The 21268-nt window shown below is 53.7% G+C and overlaps 1 long non-coding RNA gene across 1 annotated transcript; it reads right to left on the minus strand.

Moving 5' to 3' along the window:
- Window positions 1-17720: 17720 nt before the first annotated feature.
- LOC141938706 (uncharacterized) lies at window positions 17721-20557 on the minus strand. The gene is made up of 2 exons (XR_012627375.1): window positions 20014-20557; window positions 17721-19693 (listed from the first exon to the last, which is right to left on the minus strand). It is a non-coding gene; the product is annotated as an uncharacterized LOC141938706 (long non-coding RNA).
- Window positions 20558-21268: the final 711 nt, after the last annotated feature.

Raw genomic sequence — 21268 nt, forward strand, 5'->3', positions numbered from 1 at the left:
ACAGGGAATGACTGAGGCTGCGCAGAACGACTGGGTGAAAAGTTCACCAGCGAGGAAGAGGAGATACTTCATCTATACGACCCCCGCCCAGGAATTTACGACCACTGCCCAGGACTTGAGGAGCTCAATGCGCAGGCGCAAGGGGAGGAGACCTAATTACCATGAGAAGCAAGGGGAGGCGGTGATAGGCTATGAATATGTATAGGCGTCTTATGAATATACAATACTTTGTACCATAAAAGCAAGGGAATAACTACAGAAAGGCGCGCATGCTTGTGGAGGAGCGATCCCCCATGCGCCCAGCGCTGAATAAACATACCTGCTTTACAACCCCAAAGTTGTAAAGTTCTTTTTTCTGCAAGTCAGCATTAACTTCTATAGTCACTTTCTTTGGGTGGAAGAGTCAGGACGATTCCACTGTAAAAATATGCAGATGGGGTCAGAGTTGGGCTTTGCTAAGGTTTGCACAGAAAATGGGTTGTATTGCCCATTCCTCTTAGTTCATTTGTATGGTTGAAGCATAATTCTTCATCGAAGCCAAAGCAGGAGATTGCTTTGAAATGTTTCTTATGCCAGCAGATCTTTGACCAACAAACCAAGAATCAACAGCTTGTATCGATATTAAAACCCTTCACAGCTGTATGGGGGGGGGGGGGGGGGGTAGCAGGGGAGGGGCTCCTGTGAGTGACTCTTTATCAGGGAGTGTAGTGATAGGATGAGGGGTGAGAGTTTCAAACTGAAAGAGGGCAGATTTAGGTTAGATGTAAGAAAGAAATTCTTCCCTGTGAGGGTGGTGAGACACTGGCACAGGTTGCCCAGAGAAGCTGTGGCTGCCCCCTCCCTGGAAGGGTTCAAGGCCAGGTTGGACGGGGCTTTGGGCAACCTGGGCTAGTGCAAGGTGTCCGTGCCCATGGCAGGGGGTTGGAACTAGATGATCTTTAAGGTCCATTCCAGCCCAAACCATTCTATGATTCTGTGACTAACCCATCTAATATTTGAGGCTGGCTGGCTGTGAAGTAGAAAAAGAGCCAGTTTGAATAATGGCATCATTAATCCCTTTAGCCTTAGGGTCTGACAAGTGTGATGAGTTGTACAGACCTTTTAATGCGTCTTCCCCCTTTTGCTACTGGTGTTTCTGTAGAGACCCTTGATCGTTAAGTACAGTGCTTCCCTCCTGTCCCGCTCCTTTCTCTCTCCTGGTTTCAGCTGGTAATGCAAAGTAGGGTTTCTTCTCCATTTTTCCCTTTCTAAAGCAAGGGTTCTGTGGCGTAAAGAAAATGTGAATGCTGCCTTTAATTTAATGTTGTCCTGCCATGTCAGCCCTGTGCTGCTTCTGATTGAAAATAAGTCTAAACACGCAGGGCAAGCAGAGGGTTGCAGGCACAAATTATGCCTTGCTATAATTGGAGTTACGGGGGCTCCAAACCCAGGTGCCTGGTGTCCTGCTCAGCCTAACTGGGCAGTGAGCTGGCTAAGCCAGGTTTGAGCACCCTCTGCATACGAAGCTTAATATGCTGATGTACATCTCTTGGGTTTAGACCAAACAGATGTATGTACAGCTAAGCCTCTGAACTCTAAAAATTGAACACTGTGTTAAGTGCATGAGGCTCTCCTAGCAAAATTAGGTGCAGATTGGTTGATATTTTCATTCATACTCTCTTCCATAAACAAAAACAAGGCAATGCTGGATTTACTGCATCAGCTCTTTAACAGATCACTTTGTTATATGTCCTTCCTCTACAACCAACTGCAATGCCCTTCCAGAATCAGAAGCACAGCAAATACATTTAACTAAAAGAAGCCAGTGTTAAATGGTCTTATTTAATGTTAGCAGGAAGCTGATGGGAATATCCTTAAATCAAAACTGATATGAAACCGAAATGTGTCCAAAACTTCTGCTGTGTGTAGCGTCACCCTTAGTGGATTTCAAACCTTTTCATTTCCTGGTGATCGGTTCTAACTGTCTAGAGCAATGCAAGTAAGTTGGTAGCAACTTAGATGTTTTCTTACATCCACAGATATTTTTGAAAAAGTAGTTGTGACTTCTAAGTTAGGTCAAGTTATCTAAAAATCATAAGCAGGACAATTTTTTTCTCATTTATATTAATGCTGGGTAAAAGAACAGACATTGATTTGGAAACCTGTAAACTGAAGGATGTTTTCCAGTAAGGTTGTGGGTTTTTTTCTTCTGTGAAGTCTTCAGTATTTTATTTTCTCCCACAGTAATTCTAAGCTGCAGAACCAGCCTCAAAGGCATTATGGAATTACTTCTCCGATTAGCTTGGCTCCTCCTAAGGCTATAGACTGCATCCATACTCAGAAGCTGGTTGAAGCGATGAAGCCATCTGGGGTATTGAAAGATGGGGAAGAACTGAATCACAGGTATAACAAGGCTGTCACATTTGTTAACCTCTTGGGTTTTTAGGGCAAGCTTAATATGAGTTTTCTTTACAAGCTGGTTGTTCTTGGTAAACTGAATAATTTAGTCAATGAATAGATTTCAGAACTTGGTGAGAGCAAGGTAAGGATTTTTTTCATATGTTCTTATCAAAACAGCTGAAGCCTTTTTATTTCTTTCAAAGGCCATACTACTAGGATTGATGAAGTTCAACTTTTAACTTCTTAAGTATTGAGTAGAGCTGTAGTAACTGCCATTGCAATAAGGTATAAAAGATACTTCAGTTCAAGATCTTGAAGTCTTTGGGGCACTGAATAGATGTGTGAAGTGGCTCTCTCAGTTGACTTGTAGCAGTTAACAAAGCTGAAACAACTTATTGTGGGGTGAGATAGATGGTCAGTGGCACTAATCTTGCCCCAAACAGCCTGCAGCCCCCAATCTAGTTAGAAATGATTACACTAGATTTGCCCTTTGTATAGCTCTTAGATTGTGTTAATTTATGTATGTCTGCTGTGGGGGAGACTAATAATGCGTCTTAATTTCTGTAAATTAATGAAAGGAGTGCTACATTACTCATCTTTTTTTTTTTTTTTTTTTTCCGAGTTGCAAGCACTCCAGAAAAACAGTAGCAGTCTATTAGACTAACAATTCAGTAGGGAGTGAGAATACATTTTTTATGGAGGCTCTTGTAGTCTTTCTAAAAAACTTGTACGCTGCCTGAACTTGCACATAGATCAATGTGTATCTTATCTTCTAAAGTAAACTCTTCTAACCACAGAGTCTTCCCCCTTCAGCAGTAGCAAACGTTGGTGGCAAAATATTTACATTTGGATCTTACTGACTCAGAGTACACAGTAAAGGTGGAACTTTCATTGTCTGGTGATAGTTCTAATGTTTGAAAGTGACTTCCAGCAATAACAGAAGAAATGGAATCTCTTTGCAGGTGCTGACAGAGATGCTGTTTCTGTTGCTCCTAGACATGTAGAAAGATCAGATACTTTTCAGTCATTCTTTGAAAAACTAAAACATCAGGAGGAAATAAAAAATCTTAAGAGTGACTGAGCTCTCTCCTTGATAATTGTGCAACTTTTACAAAAAGAATATTCATGTTAAAGACTCATATTGGTAGTGGATGTCTTACAAGCCAAAATTTAAGAAGGAATTGTTTCTGAGCACCTTCTAAAATACTGTTTCCTGCAGCATGAGAAGTCAGGCTTTTGGTTCCTTTCTGCAGTGACTGTACATCACATAAGAATCTTTGTGGTACACTTCTCCCCTGCCCGTGGTTTGAGAATGAGTCAGCTGTATCAGAAAGCAAGGTTGTCCCTAGGAGCCTTGCCTTAATCTTAGGTCTAGTAAGGGGCAGGAAGAGGAAGGGGCAGCCTGAAAGCTAAGGCAGTTGAAGGGGATGTGGAAAGGCTTCTGTCAGCGCCTTTGCCGTGGTGTCCCTCTGGATGTGCTTTAGAACCTCTAGTTCATTCTGCCCTGGTCCTGTTCCTCTCTGGCCACTCAGCCCCAGACGTTGCGGAAGGGACGCACGCTGTCAGCTTGACATCAAGTGAGTAGGGGCTGCGCTGTGAACGTACAAAACTGCTTTGTAAAATCACCCCCAGGTGCATCTATTGTGCACCTCGTGTGTGAAACTAAGCTCCTGAGAAGTGTTTCTCTTAGCCTGGTCTTCCTCGTGCAGACATTTGGACAGACTTCATGTGCACAGCGAATGAGCCTTTGCTGAAATGACTGTCACCTGAGACCAGACTCTCAGTGGGCTGCGGCACCGTTCTGACAAGGGGTCTGCAGCACTGAAAACTGTCCCATAAGGTATCTGACAGCCCCTCGGGCACGGTAGAAAATCAAAATAAGGAAGACTAGTGCCCGCTGTCAGATGTGGACAGAACTTTTTCGATTTCTCTGGATGTTAACCAGTGGTAAGATAGCTACAGAAATCTCTTACTTTTCTTCCTCACGGCCAAGGGAAGTGCCTTACCAGCACTGATGGCTCGTTGTGCACCGCTGGTTCATTACAGCACAGGATCAGCCTCTGAATCTCTTGGCTAAGGAACTCTTTAAAGCCAGTGTTAGCACCGTATTAGTGCCATACTGCTTGCAGCTTACTAACAATTTGTTTTGGTTCAGAAGCAACTCAGTGTTTATACTAAGTAGTTTAGCAGTGTAAAATCTGTAGTTTATCACAGTTTAGGAAGAACATGAAAGTAGCAAAAAACATTTTCTTACACAGTTATCTGTTCCTTTACAGCCAGTTGAAGATGCGTACGTACCAGTTGACAAGTTTGATGGCGTTGAGGTAAGCGTTTTACATTTTTTCTTTTAAGTGAGAAATATTTTTTTCTTCCTTTGGAATAGGATAACTTCTCCAGGGACCTGTGACCATGCTATTTCACAAGGTTATTTGTACCTTATAGTGTATTTAGGAAGCTGTAATTAAACGGCCTGACCACAGCCTATCCCAGGAGAAGACGCTGCAGTAAAATGGGAGCTTACAGGAAAATAAGCCCCCAGGCAGCCTGGCAGGCATGGGAACGTCAGGGACACCCCTTTCTAAACCTGTGCTGTGGAGCAGGGTAGCCTGCTGGAACAGCACTTATCTCACAAGGACTGTGCAGAGGGGCAGTAAAGGCAGTGCCCTTGCTGACTCCTCCCAGCTCTGACCAGCTGGCTTTCTACAGAGGGATGGGTATGGGGTAGTTCACGGTGTGAATCATGTCAGCAGACTAAATGCCTTGTTGCAAACCAAAAAAGAAGTGGGCATGAGACAAGCAATCTGGAAAATGGCAAGTAAAAGTACTCATGTGACTCCTGCCTGGGTTTGTCAGCTGCAGGAATCCTTGTATCTGAACACATCTTGAACAGTGACTGCAGACCTGCGTGCTGTAGTACCTAAGCAAGTCACTGCTTGGTACCGCTCTCATGAAGTCACTTGTTCCGTGACCGTCTTGTGGCCTTTGTCTGGTGCAGACATTCACAGAATAACTTTCTGCCCTCAGCCGAAGTCATCGTCTGTCTGGGGTGGGGGGGGGCGAGGTCGTCGCCTGTCTTGCGGGGGGGTGGGGAGATGTGGTTGCCTCTCTTGGGGGGGGGGGCGATATCGTCGCCTGTGTTGGGGGGGGGTGTGTGCCGATGTCGTTTGTCTTTTGGGGGGGGGGGGAGAGGTCATCGCCTGTCTTGGGGGGGGTGGGCGAGGTCGTCACCTGTCTTGGGGGGGGGTGTCCGAGGTCGTCACCTGTCTTGGGGGGGGGGGGGCGAGGTCGTCGTGTATCCTGGAGTGTGTGGGGGGGTTGAAGTCGTCGCCTGTCTTGGGGGGGGTGGGGGCGAATTCGTCGCCTGTCTTGGGGGGGGGCGGCGCGAGGTCGTCGCCAGTCTTGGGGTGGGGGGGCGATGTCATCGTCTGTCTAGGGGGGGGCGGGGGGCGCCGATGTTGTCGTCTGTCTTGGGGGGGGGCGAGGTCATCGTCTGTCTTGGGGGGGGCGAGCTCGTCGCCTGTCTTGGGGCGGGGGCACGAGGTCGTCGCCTGTCTTGGGGGGGGGGCGATGTCGTCGTCTGTCTTGGGTGGGGGGGTCGAGGTCGTCGTCTGTCCTTGGGGGGAGGGGGGCTGAAATCGTCGCCTATCCTGCGGGGGGGGCTGAAATCGTCACCTGTCTTGGGGTGGGGGGGGCGAAGTCGTAGCCTGTCTTGGGGGGGGGGGGGGCGATGTTGTCGTCTGTCTTGTGGGGGAGGGCGCCGATGTCTTTTATCTTTGGGGGGGCGGGGGTGATGTCGTTGCATGTCTTGAGGGGGGGGGCGAGGTCGTCGCCTGTCTTGGGGGGGGGGGGTCCGAGGTCGTCGCCTGTCTTGGGGAGGGGGGGTCGAGGTCGTCGCCTGTCTTGAGGGGGGGGGCGAGGTCATCGTCTGTCTTGGGGGGGGGGTCGAGGTCGTCGGCTGTCTTGGGGGGGGGGGGCGAGGTCGTCGTGTATCCTGGCGTGGGGGGGGGGGGCTGAAATCGTCGCCTGTCTTGGGGGGGGTGGGGGGGCGAAGTCGTCGCCTGTCTTGGGGAGGGGGGGCAAGGTCGCCTGTCTTCGGCGGGGGGGGAGGGCGATGTCGCCTGTCTTGGGGGGCGGGCGATGTCGTATTCTGTCTTTGGGGAGGGGCAAGGTCGTCGCCTGTCTTGGGGGGGGGGCGAGGTCATCGCCTTTCGGGGGTGGGCGGGGGGAGCGCGACGTCGTCGCCTGTCTTGGGGGGGGGCGTCGAGGTCGTCGTCTGTCGTGGGGGGGCGGATCGAAGTCATCGCCTGTCTTGGGGTGGGGGGGATGTCGTCGCCTGTCTTGGGGGGTGGGGGCGAGGTCATCGTCTATCCTGGGGGGGGGGGGGGGGGGGGGGGGCTGAAATCGTCGCCTATCCAGCGGGGGGGGCCTGAAATCGTCGCCTGTCTTGGGGTGGGGGGGGGCGAAGTCGTCGTCTGTCTTGTGGGGGGGGGCAAGTTCGTCGCTTGCATTTGGGGAGGGGCGAGGTCGTCGCCTGTCTTGGGGGGAGGGGTGGGGTGCGAGGTCGTCGCCTGTCTTGGGGGGCAGGGGCGAGGTCATTGTCTATCCTTGGGGGGGGGGGGCTGAAATCGTCGCCTATCCTGGGGGGGGGGCCTGAAATTGTCGCCTGTCTTGGGGTGGGGGGGGTGAAGTCGTCGCCTGTGTTGGGGTGGGGGGCGAGGTCGTCGTCTATCCTGGGGGGGGGGCGGGGGCTGAAGTCGTCGCCTGTCTTTGGGGGGGGCGGGGCGAAGTCGTCGCCTGTCTTGGGGGGGGGGCAACTTCGTCGCTTGTCTTTGGGGGGGGGCAAGGTCGTCGTCTGTCTTGGGGGGGGGGGCGAGGTCATCGTCTGTCTTGGGGGGGGGTCGAGGTCGTCGTCTGTCTTTGGAGGGGGGTCGAGGTCGTCGCCTGTCTTGGGGGGCGGGGGCGAGGTCGTCGTCTATCCTTGGGGGGGGGGGGCTGAAATCGTTGCCTATCCTGGGAGGGGGGCTGAAATTGTCACCTGTCTTGGGGTGGGGGGGGGGAAGTCGTCGCCTGTGTTGGGGGTGGGGGGGGCGAAGTCCTCGACTGTCTTGGAGCGGGGGGCGATATCGTCGCCTGTCTTGGGTGGGGGGGGGGGCGATGTCGTTGCCTGTCTTGGGGGTGGGGGCGAAGTCGTCGCCTGTCTTGGGGAGGGGGGGCAAGGTCGCCTGTCTTCGGCGGGGGGGGAGGGCGATGTCGCCTGTCTTGGGGGGCGGGCGATGTCGTATTCTGTCTTTGGGGAGGGGCAAGGTCGTCGCCTGTCTTGGGGGTGGTGCCGAGGTTGTCGCTTGTCTTGGGTGGGGGGGGGCGAGGTCGTCGTCTATCCTGGGGGGGGGGTGGGGGGTTGAAATCGTCGCCTGTCTTGGGGTGGGGGGGGCGAAGTCGTCGCCTGTCTTGGGGGGGGGGGGCGATATCGTCGCCTGTCTTGGGGGGGGGGGGCAAGGTCGCCTGTCGTGGGGGGGGTGGGGGGCGAGGTCGTCGCCTGTCTTGGATGGGGGGGGGGGTCCGAGGTCGTCGCCTGTCTTGGGGGGGGGGGTGGGGGGCGAGATCGTCGCTTGTCTTGGGGAGGGGGGGCAAGGTCGCCTGTCTTCGGCGGGGGGGGAGGGCGATGTCGCCTGTCTTGGGGGGCCGGCGATGTCGTATTCTGTCTTTGGGGAGGGGCAAGGTCGTCGCCTGTCTTGGGGGGGGGCGAGGTCATCGCCTTTCGGGGTGGGCGGGGGGAGCGCGACGTCGTCGCCTGTCTTGGGGGGGAGGTGTCGAGGTCGTCGTCTGTCGTGGGGGGGCGGATCGAAGTCATCGCCTGTCTTGGGGAGGGGGGGTCGAGGTCGTCGCTTGTCTTGGGTGGGGGGGGGCGAGGTCGTCGTCTATCCTGGGGTGGGGGGTGGGGGGTTGAAATCGTCGCCTGTCTTGGGGGGGGTGGGGGCCGAATTCCTCGCCTGTCTTGGGGGGGAGTGTGTGCCGATGTTGCCTGTCTTGGAGGGTGGGGGGCGATGTCGTCGCCTGTCTTGGGGGGGGGGGGGGGGGGCAAGGTCGCCTGTCGTGGGGGGGGTGGGGGGCGAGGTCGTCGCCTTTCTTGGGGGGGGAGGGGGGGCGAGATCGTCGCTTGTCTTGGGGAGGGGGGGTCGAGGTCGTCGCCTGTCTTGGGGGGGGGGGCGAGGTCGTCGTCTGTCTTGGGGGGTGGACAAGGTCGTCGTCTGTCTTGGGGGGTGGACAAGGTCGTCGTCTGTCTTGGGGGGGGGGGGTCGAGGTCGTTGCCTGTCTTGGGGGGCAGGGGCGAGGTCATCGTCTATCCTTGGGGGGGGGGGGGGCTGAAATTGTCGCCTGTCTTGGGGTGGGGGGGGGTGAAGTCGTCGCTTGTCTTGGGTGGGGGGGGCGAGGTCGTCGTCTATCCTGGGGGGGGGGGTGGGGGGGTTGAAATCGTCGCCTGTCTTGGGGGGGGTGGGTGCCGATGTCGCCTGTCTTGGAGGGTGGGGGGCGATGTCGTCGCTTGTCTTGGGGGGGGCGATGTCGGCGTCTGTCTTGGGGGGGGGCGGGGGGCGCCGATGTCGTCGTCTGTCTTGGGGGGGGGGGTCGAGGTCTTCGTCTGTCTTGGGGGGGCGCCGATGTCGTTTGTCTTTTGGGGGGGCGGGGGGCGATGTTGTCACCTGTCTTGGGGGGGGGGAAGGCGATGTCGTCGCTTGTCTTTGGGGGGGGGCAAAGTCGCCTCTCTTCCGGGGGGGTCAAGGTCGCCTGTCTTCGGGGGGGGTGGGCGAGGTCGTCGCATTTCTTGGGGGGGAGGGGGCGCTGTCCTCTGTCTTGGGGGGGGGGTCAATGTCGCCTCTCTTGGGGCGGGGGCGAGGTCGTTGCTTGTCTTGGGGGGGGGAAGGCGATGTCGTCGTCTGTCTTGGGGGGGGGGCGATGTCGTCGCCTGTCTTGGGGGGGGGGGGGGGGCAAGGTCGCCTGTCGTGGGGGGGGTGGGGGGCGAGGTCGTCGCCTGTCTTGGGTGGGGGGGGGGGTCCGAGGTCGTCGCCTGTCTTGGGGGGGGGGTGGGGGGCGATATCGTCACCTGTCTTGGGGGGGGTGGAGGGGCGAGGTCGTCGCCTGTCTTGGGGGGGGCGATGTCGGCGTCTGTCTTGGGGGGGGCGGGGGGCGCCGATGTCGTCGTCTGTCTTGGGGGGGGCGAGGTCATCGTCTGTCTTGGGGGGGGGCGAGCTCGTCGCCTGTCTTGGGGCGGGGGCACGAGGTCGTCGCCTGTCTTGGGGGGGGGGCGATGTCGTCGTCTGTCTTGGGTGGGGGGGTCGAGGTCGTCGTCTGTCCTTGGGGGGAGGGGGGCTGAAATCGTCGCCTATCCTGCGGGGGGGGCTGAAATCGTCACCTGTCTTGGGGAGGGGGGGTCGAGGTCGTCGCCTGTCTTGAGGGGGGGGTCGAGGTCGTCGGCTGTCTTGGGGGGGGGGTCGAGGTCGTCGGCTGTCTTGGGGGGGGGGGGCGAGGTCGTCGTGTATCCTGGCGTGGGGGGGGGGGCTGAAATCGTCGCCTGTCTTGGGGGGGGTGGGGGGGCGAAGTCGTCGCCTGTCTTGGGGGGGGGAGGGCGAGGTCGTCGTCTGTCTTGGGGGGGGTGAGGTCATCGTCTGTCTTGGGGGGGGGGCGAGCTCCTCGCCTGTCTTGGGGGGGGGGGGCGATATCATCACCTGTCTTGGGGGGGGTGGGGGGGCGAGGTCGTCGCCTGTCTTGGGGCGGGGGCGCGAGGTCGTCGCCTGTCTTCGGGGGGGCGCCGATGTCGTAATCTGTCTGGGGTGGGGGGGGGGGGCGATGTCGTCACCTGTCTTGGGGAGGGGGGGCAAGGTCGCCTGTCTTCGGCGGGGGGGGAGGGCGATGTCGCCTGTCTTGGGGGGCGGGCGATGTCGTATTCTGTCTTTGGGGAGGGGCAAGGTCGTCGCCTGTCTTGGGGGGGGGGCGAGGTCATCGCCTTTCGGGGGTGGGCGGGGGCTGCGCGACGTCGTCGCCTGTCTTGGGGGGGGGCGTCGAGGTCGTCGTCTGTCGTGGGGGGGCGGATCGAAGTCATCGCCTGTCTTGGGGGGCGGGGGCGAGGTCATCGTCTATCCTGGGGTGGGGGGGGGGGGCTGAAATCGTCACCTATCCTGCGGGGGGGGCCTGAAATCGTCGCCTGTCTTGGGGTGGGGGGGGCGAAGTCGTCGCCTGTCTTTGGGGGGGGCGGGGCGAAGTCGTCGCCTGTCTTGGGGGGGGGCAAGTTCGTCGCTTGTCTTTGGTGGGGGGCAAGGTCGTCGTCTGTCTTGGGGGGGTGGGCGAGGTCGTCGTCTGTCTTTGGAGGGGGGTCGAGGTCGTCGCCTGTCTTGGGGGGCAGGGGCGAGGTCATTGTCTATCCTTGGGGGGGGGGGGGGCTGAAATCGTCGCCTATCCTGGGGGGGGGGGCTGAAATTGTCGCCTGTCTTGGGGTGGGGGGGGTGAAGTCGTCGCCTGTGTTGGGGGGGGGGGCGAGGTCGTCGTCTATCCTGGGGGGGGGGTGGGGGCCGAATTCCTCGCCTGTCTTGGGGGGGGTGGGTGCCGATGTCGCCTGTCTTGGAGGGGGGGGGGGCGATGTCGTCGCCTGTCGTGGGGGGGGTGGGGGGCGAGGTCGTCGCCTGTCTTGGGTGGGGGGGGGGGTCCGAGGTCGTCGCCTGTCTTGGGGGGGGGGGTGGGGGGCGAGATCGTCGCTTGTCTTGGGGAGGGGTGGTCGATGTCGTCGCCTGTCTTGGGGGGGGCGATGTCGGCGTCTGTCTTGGGGGGAGCGGGGGGCGCCGATGTCGTCGTCTGTCTTGGGGGGGAGGTCATCGTCTGTGTTAGGGGGGGTTCGAGGTCGTCGTCTGTCTTGGGGGGCAGGGGCGATGTCGTCGCCTGTGTTGGGGGGTGGGGCGATGTCGTCGTCTGTCTTGTGGGGGGGGCAAGTTCGTCGCTTGTCTTTGGGGGGGGGCGATGTCGTCGCCTGTCTTGGGGGGAGGGGTGGGGTGCGAGATCGTCGCTTGTCTTGGGGAGGGGGGGCGATGTCGTCGTCTGTCTGGGGTGGGGGGGGCGATGTCGTTGCATGTCTTAGGGGGGGGCGAGGTCATCGCCTGTCTTGGGTGGCGGGGGCGAGGTCATTGTCTATCCTTGGTGGGGGGGGGGCTGAAATCGTCGCCTATCCTGGGGGAGGGGGGCTGAAATTGTCGCCTGTCTTGGGGTGGGGGGGGTGAAGTCGTCGCCTGTGTTGGGGGAGGGGGGGCGATGTCGTCGTCTATCCCGGGGGGGGGTGGGTGGGGGCTGAAGTCGTCGCCTGTCTTGGGTGGGGTGGGGGGGGCGATGTCGTCGCCTGTCTTGGGGGGGGGTGGGTGCCGATGTCGCCTGTCTTGGAGGGTGGGGGGCGATGTCGTCGCCTGTCTTGGGGGGCGGGGGCGAGGTCATCGTCTATCCTGGGGTGGGGGGTGGGGGGCTGAAATCGTCGCCTATCCTGCGGGGTGGGCCTGAAATCGTCGCCTGTCTTGGGGGGGGGCGAGGTCATCGCCTTTCGGGGTGGGCGGGGGGAGCGCGACGTCGTCGCCTGTCTTGGGGGGGAGGTGTCGAGGTCGTCGTCTGTCGTGGGGGGGCGGATCGAAGTCGTCGCTTGTCTTGGGTGGGGGGGGGCGAGGTCGTCGCCTGTCTTGGGGGGGGGGGGTGGGGGGCGATATCGTCACCTGTCTTGGGGGGGGTGGAGGGGCGAGGTCGTCGCCTGTCTTGGGGGGGGCGATGTCGGCGTCTGTCTTGGGGGGGGGGGGCGAGGTCATTGTCTATTCTTGGTGGGGGGGGGGGCTGAAATCGTCGCCTATCCTGGGGAAGGGGGGCTGAAATTGTCGCCTGTCTTGGGGTGGGGGGGGCGAAGTCGTCGCCTGTCTTGGGGGGGGTTTGGGGGGCGAAGTCCTCGCCTGTCTTGGAGGGGGGGGGGGGCGACGTCGCCTGTCTTGGAGGGGGGGTGGTGCCGAGGTCGTCGCTTGTCTTGGGTGGGGGGGGACGAGGTCGTCGTCTATCCTGGGGGGGGGGTGGGGGGTTGAAATCGTCGCCTGTCTTGGGGTGGGGGGGGCGAAGTCGTCGCCTGTCTTGGGGGGGGGGGCGAGGTCATTGTCTATCCTTGGTGGGGGGGGGGCTGAAATCGTCGCCTATCCTGGGGGAGGGGGGCTGAAATTGTCGCCTGTCTTGGGGTGGGGGGGGTGAAGTCGTCGCCTGTGTTGGGGGGGGGGGGCGAGGTCGTCGTCTATCCTGGGGGGGGGGGGGTGGGGGCTGAAGGCGTCGCCTGTCTTGGGTGGGGTGGGGGGGGCGATGTCGTCGCCTGTCTTGGGGGGGGGGTGGGTGACGATGTCGCCTGTCTTGGAGGGTGGGGGGCGATGTCGTCGCCTGTCTTGGGGGGGGGGGGGTGGGGGGCAAGGTCGCCTGTCGTGGGGGCGGTGGGGGGCGAGGTCGTCGCCTGTCTTGGATGGGGGGGGGGGTCCGAGGTCGTCGCCTGTCTTGGGGGGGGGGGGTGGGGGGCGAGATCGTCGCTTGTCTTGGGGAGGGGTGGTCGATGTCGTCGCCTGTCTTGGGGGGGGCGATGTCGTCGTCTGTCTTGGGGGGGGGGGGGGCGAGGTCATCGTCTGTCTTGGGGGGGGTCGAGGTCTTCATCTGTCTGGGGGGGGCGCCGATGTCGTTTGTCTTTTGGGGGGGGGGGGGAGCGATATCGTCACCTGTCTTGGGGGGGGTGGGGGGGCGAGGTCGTCGCCTGTCTTGGGGCGGGGGCGCGAGGTCGTCGCCTGTCTTGGGGGGGGCGCCGATGTCGTTTGTCTTTTGGGGGGGCGGGGGGCGATGTTGTCACCTGTCTTGGGGGGGGGAAGGCGATGTTGTCGCTTGTCTTTGGGGGGGGGCAAAGTCGCCTCTCTTCCGGGGGGGGTCAAGGTCGCCTGTCTTCGGGGGGGGTGGGCGAGGTCGTCGCATTTCTTGGGGGGGAGGGGGCGCTGTCCTCTGTCTTGGGGGGGGGGTCAATGTCGCCTCTCTTGGGGCGGGGGCGAGGTCGTTGCTTGTCTTGGGGGGGGGAAGGCGATGTCGTCGTCTGTCTTGGGGGGGGGGGCGAGGTCGTCGCCTGTCTTGGCGGGGGGCGCCGATGTCGTCGTCTGTCTGGGGTTGGGGGGGGGGGCGAGGTCGTCGCCTGTCTTGGGTGGGGGGGGGGGGTCCGAGGTCGTCGCCTGTCTTGGGGGGGGGGTGGGGGGCGATATCGTCACCTGTCTTGGGGGGGGTGGAGGGGCGAGGTCGTCGCCTGTCTTGGGGAGGGGTGGTCGAGGTCGTCGCCTGTCTTGGGGGGGGCGATGTCGGCGTCTGTCTTGGGGGGGGCGGGGGGCGCCGATGTCGTCGTCTGTCTTGGGGGGGGGCGAGGTCATCGTCTGTCTTAGGGGGGGTTCGAGGTCGTCGTCTGTCTTGGGGGGCAGGGGCGAGGTCATCCTCTATGCTTGGGGGGGGGGGGGGGGCTGAAATCGTCGCCTATCCTGCAGGGGGGGCCTGAAATCATCGCCTGTCTTGGGGTGGGGGGGGGTCGAGGTCGTCGCCTGTCTTGGGGGGGGGGGGGGCGATGTCGTTGCCTGTGTTGGGGGGGGGGGCGATGTCGTCGTCTGTCTTGTGGGGGGGGCAAGTTCGTCGCTTGTCTTTGGGGGGGGGCGATGTCGTCGCCTGTCTTGGGGGGAGGGGTGGGGTGCGAGATCGTCGCTTGTCTTGGGGAGGGGGGGCGATGTCGTCGTCTGTCTGGGGTGGGGGGGGCGATGTCGTTGCATGTCTTGGGGGGGGCGAGGTCATCGTCTGTCTTGGGGGGGGGGGCGAGGTCGTCGTCTGTCGTGGGGGGGGGTCGACGTCGTCGCCTGTCTTGGGTGGCGGGGGCGAGGTCATTGTCTATCCTTGGTGGGGGGGGGGCTGAAATCGTCACCTATCCTGGGGGAGGGGGGCTGAAATTGTCGCCTGTCTTGGGGTGGGGGGGGTGAAGTCGTCGCCTGTGTTGGGGGGGGGGGGCGAGGTCGTCGTCTATCCTGGGGGGGGGGGGGGTGGGGGCTGAAGGCGTCGCCTGTCTTGGGTGGGGTGGGGGGGGCGATGTCGTTGCCTGTCTTGGGGGGGGTGGGTGCCGATGTTGCCTGTCTTGGGGGGGGGGGGTGTGCCGAGGTCGTCGCTTGTCTTGGGTGGGGGGGGGGGCGAGGTCGTCGTCTATCCGGGGGTGGGGGTGGGGGGTTGAAATCGTCGCCTGTCTTGGGGGGGGGTGGGGGTCGAAGTCGTCGCCTGTCTTGGGGAGGGGGGTGCCGATGTCGTTTGTCTTTTGCGGGGAGGGGGGGTGGGGTGAGGTCGTCACCTGTCTTGGGGGGGGGACGGGGGGGGGGACAACGTTGCCTCTCTTCAGGTGTGGGGGGGGGCAAGGTCGCCTGTCTTCTGGGGGGGGGGGGATGGGCGAGGTCGTCGCATTTCGTGGGGTGGGGGGGGTGATGTCCTCTGTCTTGATGAGTGGGGGGGGTGCGCGGTGTCGCCTCTCTTGGGGGGGGGGGGGGGGCGCAAGGTCGTTGCCTGTCTTTGGGTGGGGCAAAGTCGTCGCTTGTGTTGGGGGGGGCGATGTCGCCTCTATTGGGGGGGGGGGGCGGTGTCATCGCCTGGTTTTGGGGGCGGGGGGGTGAGGTTGTCGCCTCTCTTGGGGGGGGGTGGGCCGAAGTCGTCGCCTGTCGGGGGTGGGGCGTGGGCCCATGTCATCGTCTGTGTTGTGGCGGTGCTGTCGTTGTCATCTCTCTTGGGGGGGTGATGTCGGGAAGTAGTTGACTACATGCAATAGCGATATCATTATCCTAAATGATGTGCTTTAGTTTCCGGTGAAAAACAAAAATGCTACTGGGTTCGCTTCTTTTCTAGCAAGACCACGCACGCGACCTAACTTCTAACAAAACCATGTTCTAGATAGGAGTAAAGAACAAAGCAGAATTAGATCCTATAAGATTTCCTTCTCAGAAATACCACAGGCTGCAATATAAATTATTTACTGTACATTGCCAACAATTCAGAGTGACCTTGACATTCTGACTAACTCCCCTAAGAGTCCCAAAGGACAGAATAGACAAAAAACCACGGAATTGCATGACATGTATCAGAAACTGTATGAACCAGCCTAACTAACACCTAAGTTGCTAGAACAAAAATAAATTGCAAAACATGACAAACACCCCCACAGGAGATTTATCGATAACATATGAAGGTGATCCTCTTCTCTGAAAAACTCAGGAAGCGATCTACGCTGACGACACACGTCTTTGGGATACCAGATACCAAATAAAGACATGTGATAAGATGGAAAACAAATAGATGGCTCTGGAGCACAAAGATGGTTTCAGAAAAGGTTCTGGCAAAACGAGAGGCATTGTCACGGGGATTAGAGAGACCAAAGAAGTCTCGGGGGTGCAACGAATTCAAAAGGGAATCGAACAAAGTAGAGATGTCCTCAGGGGGCTGGGGAACTGAATGGAGGTGCACCGAATGGATGGGAGGACAGAAAGACCGACTGGGGTAACAGATGCGGATGCAGGAAGGGTTCCAAATGGAAAAAAGGAGCTCAAAGAGCCCTCACGAGAGCTCGGCAATGGGAGCGGAGGAGTCCTGAGCGGGCCTTGGAGACCAAAGAAACCTTGGAGATAACAAAGGGGAACTGCAAAGGGGATTTCAACAAAGTACAGATGTCATCAGGGGATGAATGAAGGCATGCTCAACGGTTAAAAGTGTGACTCAAATTCTTCCTTGTATTCATGATACAAGTCTGGGACTTCACAATGAAAACACCAAAGTCAAACAAACAAACAAAAAAAAAATCATACCTTCAGCATGAAAGAGATTGCTATTACCATCTAAAGCTAGGATTTAGCCAGTGTAAGCACAACACCCAGTGTTTCCAGTGCCAAGCTCTACACTGCGTGTCAGCTGTCAGAGAGGCAAGGGGGGCTGGAGCTCGATGCGCCAACTGTCAAATCAAATAGACGAAAACACCAACTTTTCAGTTTATTTTTTAAATAAATTTCACTCATGGATGACTAGCAAGAAATGCATGTTCATACATTAACTATAAGCTATTGAACAATCCTCTCTGTTTTCTAAGTAATTTGAGTCAAACTAATGCCTTATTATGAAAGACAAGACCTACTAGATCTTTCCTCGAGATAATTTTTTGGTTGTAAGTTAGGGCATCAGTTCTGAAACACTCCTTCCTATTATGGGAGGATTTTATAGTTACCACTGCAATTAAAAAAAAAACAACAAAACCCTTTTCCCCCATAAAGTTTGTGGCTATATGGCATTCTCCTAGGAGACTTTCATAGGTCTTCGTGTTCCACAAAAGTTCTTGTCAAAGCTAAAAATTTTGATGGTGGTAGGTCAAGGCAAGGTTTCCATGATGAAATTTTCAGTGAACTTTGCCTAATGATCACTGATTTATTCCATCTTAAGAAAGAATAACTGGGTTTTTTTCCCCTTAAACATAAATGGATCCAAGTACATGTTACATCAATTTCCTTCCTTTTACAGCCAGGCAATCTCAATAAAGCTGAACTGTGAATCGTACAGTATCTGTGGTCTAAATTCAACTTAGAAATGGTTTCACCACTTCTTTTTGAAACATAGTACACATTTATCTTGGACCAGTTTGTTAATGTGTAGAAATTAATATTTTGGTTTTAACAACCAAGTCAAATATGACACTAAATCAAAATTTTTGAAAAGTACGAAGGAGGAGTTACCTGTTCACCAATTCTAACTTTACAATGAACACTGAAAATGCAGTCAGTGTGGCTGTTGCTTAACAATCACAAATTTTACAGGTGAGTCTGAAAACTAGCAGGCTCTGCTGCAAACGTTTGGTTCTCTGAGATGCTGATCTATAAAAGACCTCTAACAAACTACCGCAGCCTTAACAGACACTTAGTTTACAGTTTAACACCTTGTAACAATAAAATACTTAAAACAGGACTTTCAACAACATAGGTAATGGCACATAACTTGGAATTATAAAGTGACTTTAACCCCTTACGATGACATCTTAAAAAGTATTTGGATACAGAACTTCCAAGCTCACCTTAAGAGGTCAACACATTAACTCTTAGAGAAGTCATTCGCCGTTGACAAACCTTGTACTACTCACCCTTAAGACTCACTGCAGTATCAGTTACATTAACTATGAAAAACACATCTCCTTGTCTTTCCAATAAACTGTTCCATTTGAAGTTTTTGACAGCCAAGATACACGGGAAGTGAAAAGAAAGTGAAAGTCAGTCAGCATTGTTCAACATCATTTTAATCTCCACCAAGGGAAAATAATATAAACATGTTAACACAAACAGAAAATGTTTTGGAAAAGACCATATGGTACTATGACAGGGTTTTAGTTTATAGAAATGTAATTTATAATTTTATAAAAAATATATGAAAGAATAACATCTTTCAGTAACATCAGACAGTATAGAAAAAATAAATCTCAACATTAGTTGTACTCTGATGGTCCTTCTAGTAAGAAATTTAAAAGTGCTTTTCAATAACAGTGTTACAACTCAAGATTAGTGCAATATGTCAAATCTGTTTTAAAGCAGATATTTATAGCAATTATGCAAGTTCTTACAATCAACAAAGCCCAATCTAAAAATTAACACTAAGTGAGGTAAGTATTCTAATTAGAATTAAACATTCCTTAAACAGCTTACACACCAATTCTACTGCAAGGAAAATACTGGTGCTCCTTCATAGAAAGGCTCAAACCTAAATATGACGTGAAACTTACACTACAAACCAGTGAATACTTGGAATTTAAAAAAGCTCTTGAAAAATATACAGTTTAGTATGTTTACAACCCAATGCTACAAACAGTACCTAATGCAAAATATACCAGCTTAAATAAACCCAAACTTTACAGTTAGTGTACTGAATTTGCTTTTGAATACACTATTTTGTTCCGAAGTCCTCCTAGAAGCTCCCATATAAAGTTAGCACATTAACTTAATGTAGAAATTTCACTGTATTTTTATCTGTAAATATGAACAATTTGGTTACAAACTATGACTGCAACTATGAGTACCATTACTCTTCAGGCAAGTGAAAAACACAGCACTAGTTGGGGGGAAAAAAAAAAAAAAATCAAGATTTACTCTTCCTTGTTTTATACATGACAAGCTGGCAATAATAAAAGATACCCTATAGTTCTACAGGTTTTCTGCAGGAATTTGCAGAACTCTAAAACCACTTTTCATTTTATTGTAGTTTCTTTACTCTGTGATTTACAAGTAACTATTGCCTTTTATATGCAGGAGGCAAAAACTAGACTGCTAATGCTGAGCCCTTATGGCTCATTTGCATATGGAGCCAAAGGCAGTTCATATTTTATTTCTCAAGGTGTTTATAAGCAGGATTTAAGTCACTATCAACAACAGGAATAAAGTATAAATTAATGAACTTTCATTCTAATAGGCTATGGCTTAAAAAGCCTACCAACTGAACTGTTTTTTATAGTATTGCACTGAACTTTAGTATTGAACTGACAGTTGAAGCCCGCACAGAACCCATTTTATAAAAATATTGCAATAAAAAAAGCAATCAATAAAATGCAGTATCTAAAAAAAATGCCAGTAGTTTAGTCCTTTCTCCCACCACAGTCTGAACTGCATCATCTGAAATAGGTCTGGGACAGTCTTTGGATACCAGCTACGTAGTTCTTTCAACATAACAGACAACCCATAACAATAAGAGAAGCAATCAGAGTTTTCTACAGTAATATTATAAACTGAAAGACAGTACCCCTGAGTGTATGTCTCAAATACCTTAGAAGGACTTGTTGCCTTTGCTCAAGGTAGCTTCAGAAATTAGACACAATTATTCTGTGACTGCATATTATCTCTACTCTGTTATTTTACTGGCACGTTGAGTCCTTTTTAAATATGTTATATTAACCCTGATAATGATATGGAGACTTCCTGCTCCTAAACCAGGAAGCTGCTTCCTAAAATGCAGTAAGTTGTCATTGCAGTGACAAGTTGCTTAAGGCTTTAGTAGAGTCTCTAATCATCTGTTCTACCTTGGGATTTCCAGCTCCACTGGTTGCCAGCTCCTTGTCAATAAGCCCCAGGTCAGGCAAGTCGGGGATGGAATCGGCAACAATCCGCACTGTCCTCTTCTGGTCACCTCCAGGTGTTCCCATCAGGATTGGGATTCTGCGGCTTCTGGCAGCCTCGAACACAACTTCACCTCTCTTCACAATTCCCTGTGAATTTACAACAGTTAAAAAAAAAGTAGTGATACAAATACAGTATTTTAGTTCTAGCCTGTAGTTTACAAATATGTACTGAACGCCTGATAACGGATTAAGCCCTACATTTTACAAGGCAAATAAAAAAATCATTTAGAAGTCCTGTTAGCAGATTTACATGCACAATCATTAAAAAAAAAAGGGAAAATCAGCAAATCAAAAATCCCTGAATTGGTTTTAGAGGACACAACAGATGTATAAATTTAGTATAAATTCCTAGAAGAATTCTTGCTTAAAAGCCATAAAGTCTGACTACAAAGTTTAGAAATACTCACCCTATTTTACAGGTGAGGAATTGAGACTAAGAAAGATCGTCTGAATTCAAAGTGCTTTAGTTTGTGCTCAACTTGCATAGCACCCTCTGACAAGTTTAGCAATTTGATCCAAGATTTCACAAACCTACAGAAGAACCAAAAATTCAAATCAGAGTTTACATGTTCACAATCGCTAGCTGAATTCTAAGCTTTCAGTTTCTTTAATAAAAAGGCTAATACTGAAAGAATCTATGGCTGAAGGGGGAGTTGCAGAATATAAGTATGGTAAATCCATAAAAAGGAAAATAAATTCTAAATAACCTCTTACTAATAGAGAAAGGTATGGAATTGAAAAGTAACAAAGGTTGCTGACCAAGAGATACTGTACTGTCATTGAACCCATACAACAGAAGACTTTGAGCCTCTTGGATTTCAAGTACATGTGGGGAAAATAATTCAGAAATAAGTGAAAACAGAATTCAAATCTACTTCTGTGGAAAAAGTAGAAGCAGAGAGTCCCAGAGATACATAGGAGGCATAAATAATCCATTACAGCTCCCCAAAAACAAAAGACTAACAACATAATAGACAACTGTTTACAACGGACAGCTCAAAATTTAAATAACATCAAAAGCGGGACAAAGGGAAAGGGATTAAAATACAATCAAAAACAAAAAAATTAAGGAAGCAGAGCAAAAGCGTTACAACAAAATGAATATGCGCTACTCTGACTGGTTAGAGGAGGACTGTTAATACATCAAGAAATATTACCCTGCCATTAAAAAAAATTAGACCACAAACAAATGGTAGAAGGAAAGAATAAAATTCAAATGTAGCTGAAAAAATATTTTGTAAAACCATACAACAGTAATGGGTTTTGTATAGTTTGACACAGCCCTGTAAAAGAACAATGAGAATAAGGAATAATAACTGAAAAATAAGAGAAAGGGAACTGAAGAATTATCTTAGGAACAGATCCTTAAAGGAAGTAACAGCACTACAGAATGAGCCGTGTGTCCCTTGGGAACCATGGCGGGAGGCAGCAGACATGGTACCACACAAGGACTGGAAGCAGTCACCGTTCACAGGAGCCTGACCGCCTCATCCCTGCTCCAGCATCTTTAGTGGCTGAGCCTGGACGAGCTGAGGGGAAAACATGCGGGCTTATTCCAGCATCTGCCTGTTACCAAGAAAGAAAATACATCAAGTGACAATGACAGCCCGACACCATTCCCACTTACAAACAAAGGGAGACTTACCTGCTACACCTCAAGTT

The sequence above is a fragment of the Strix uralensis genome, unplaced genomic scaffold (assembly GCF_047716275.1).
Source record: "Strix uralensis isolate ZFMK-TIS-50842 unplaced genomic scaffold, bStrUra1 scaffold_247, whole genome shotgun sequence".
In the NCBI taxonomy this organism is placed as follows: Eukaryota; Metazoa; Chordata; class Aves; order Strigiformes; family Strigidae; genus Strix; species Strix uralensis.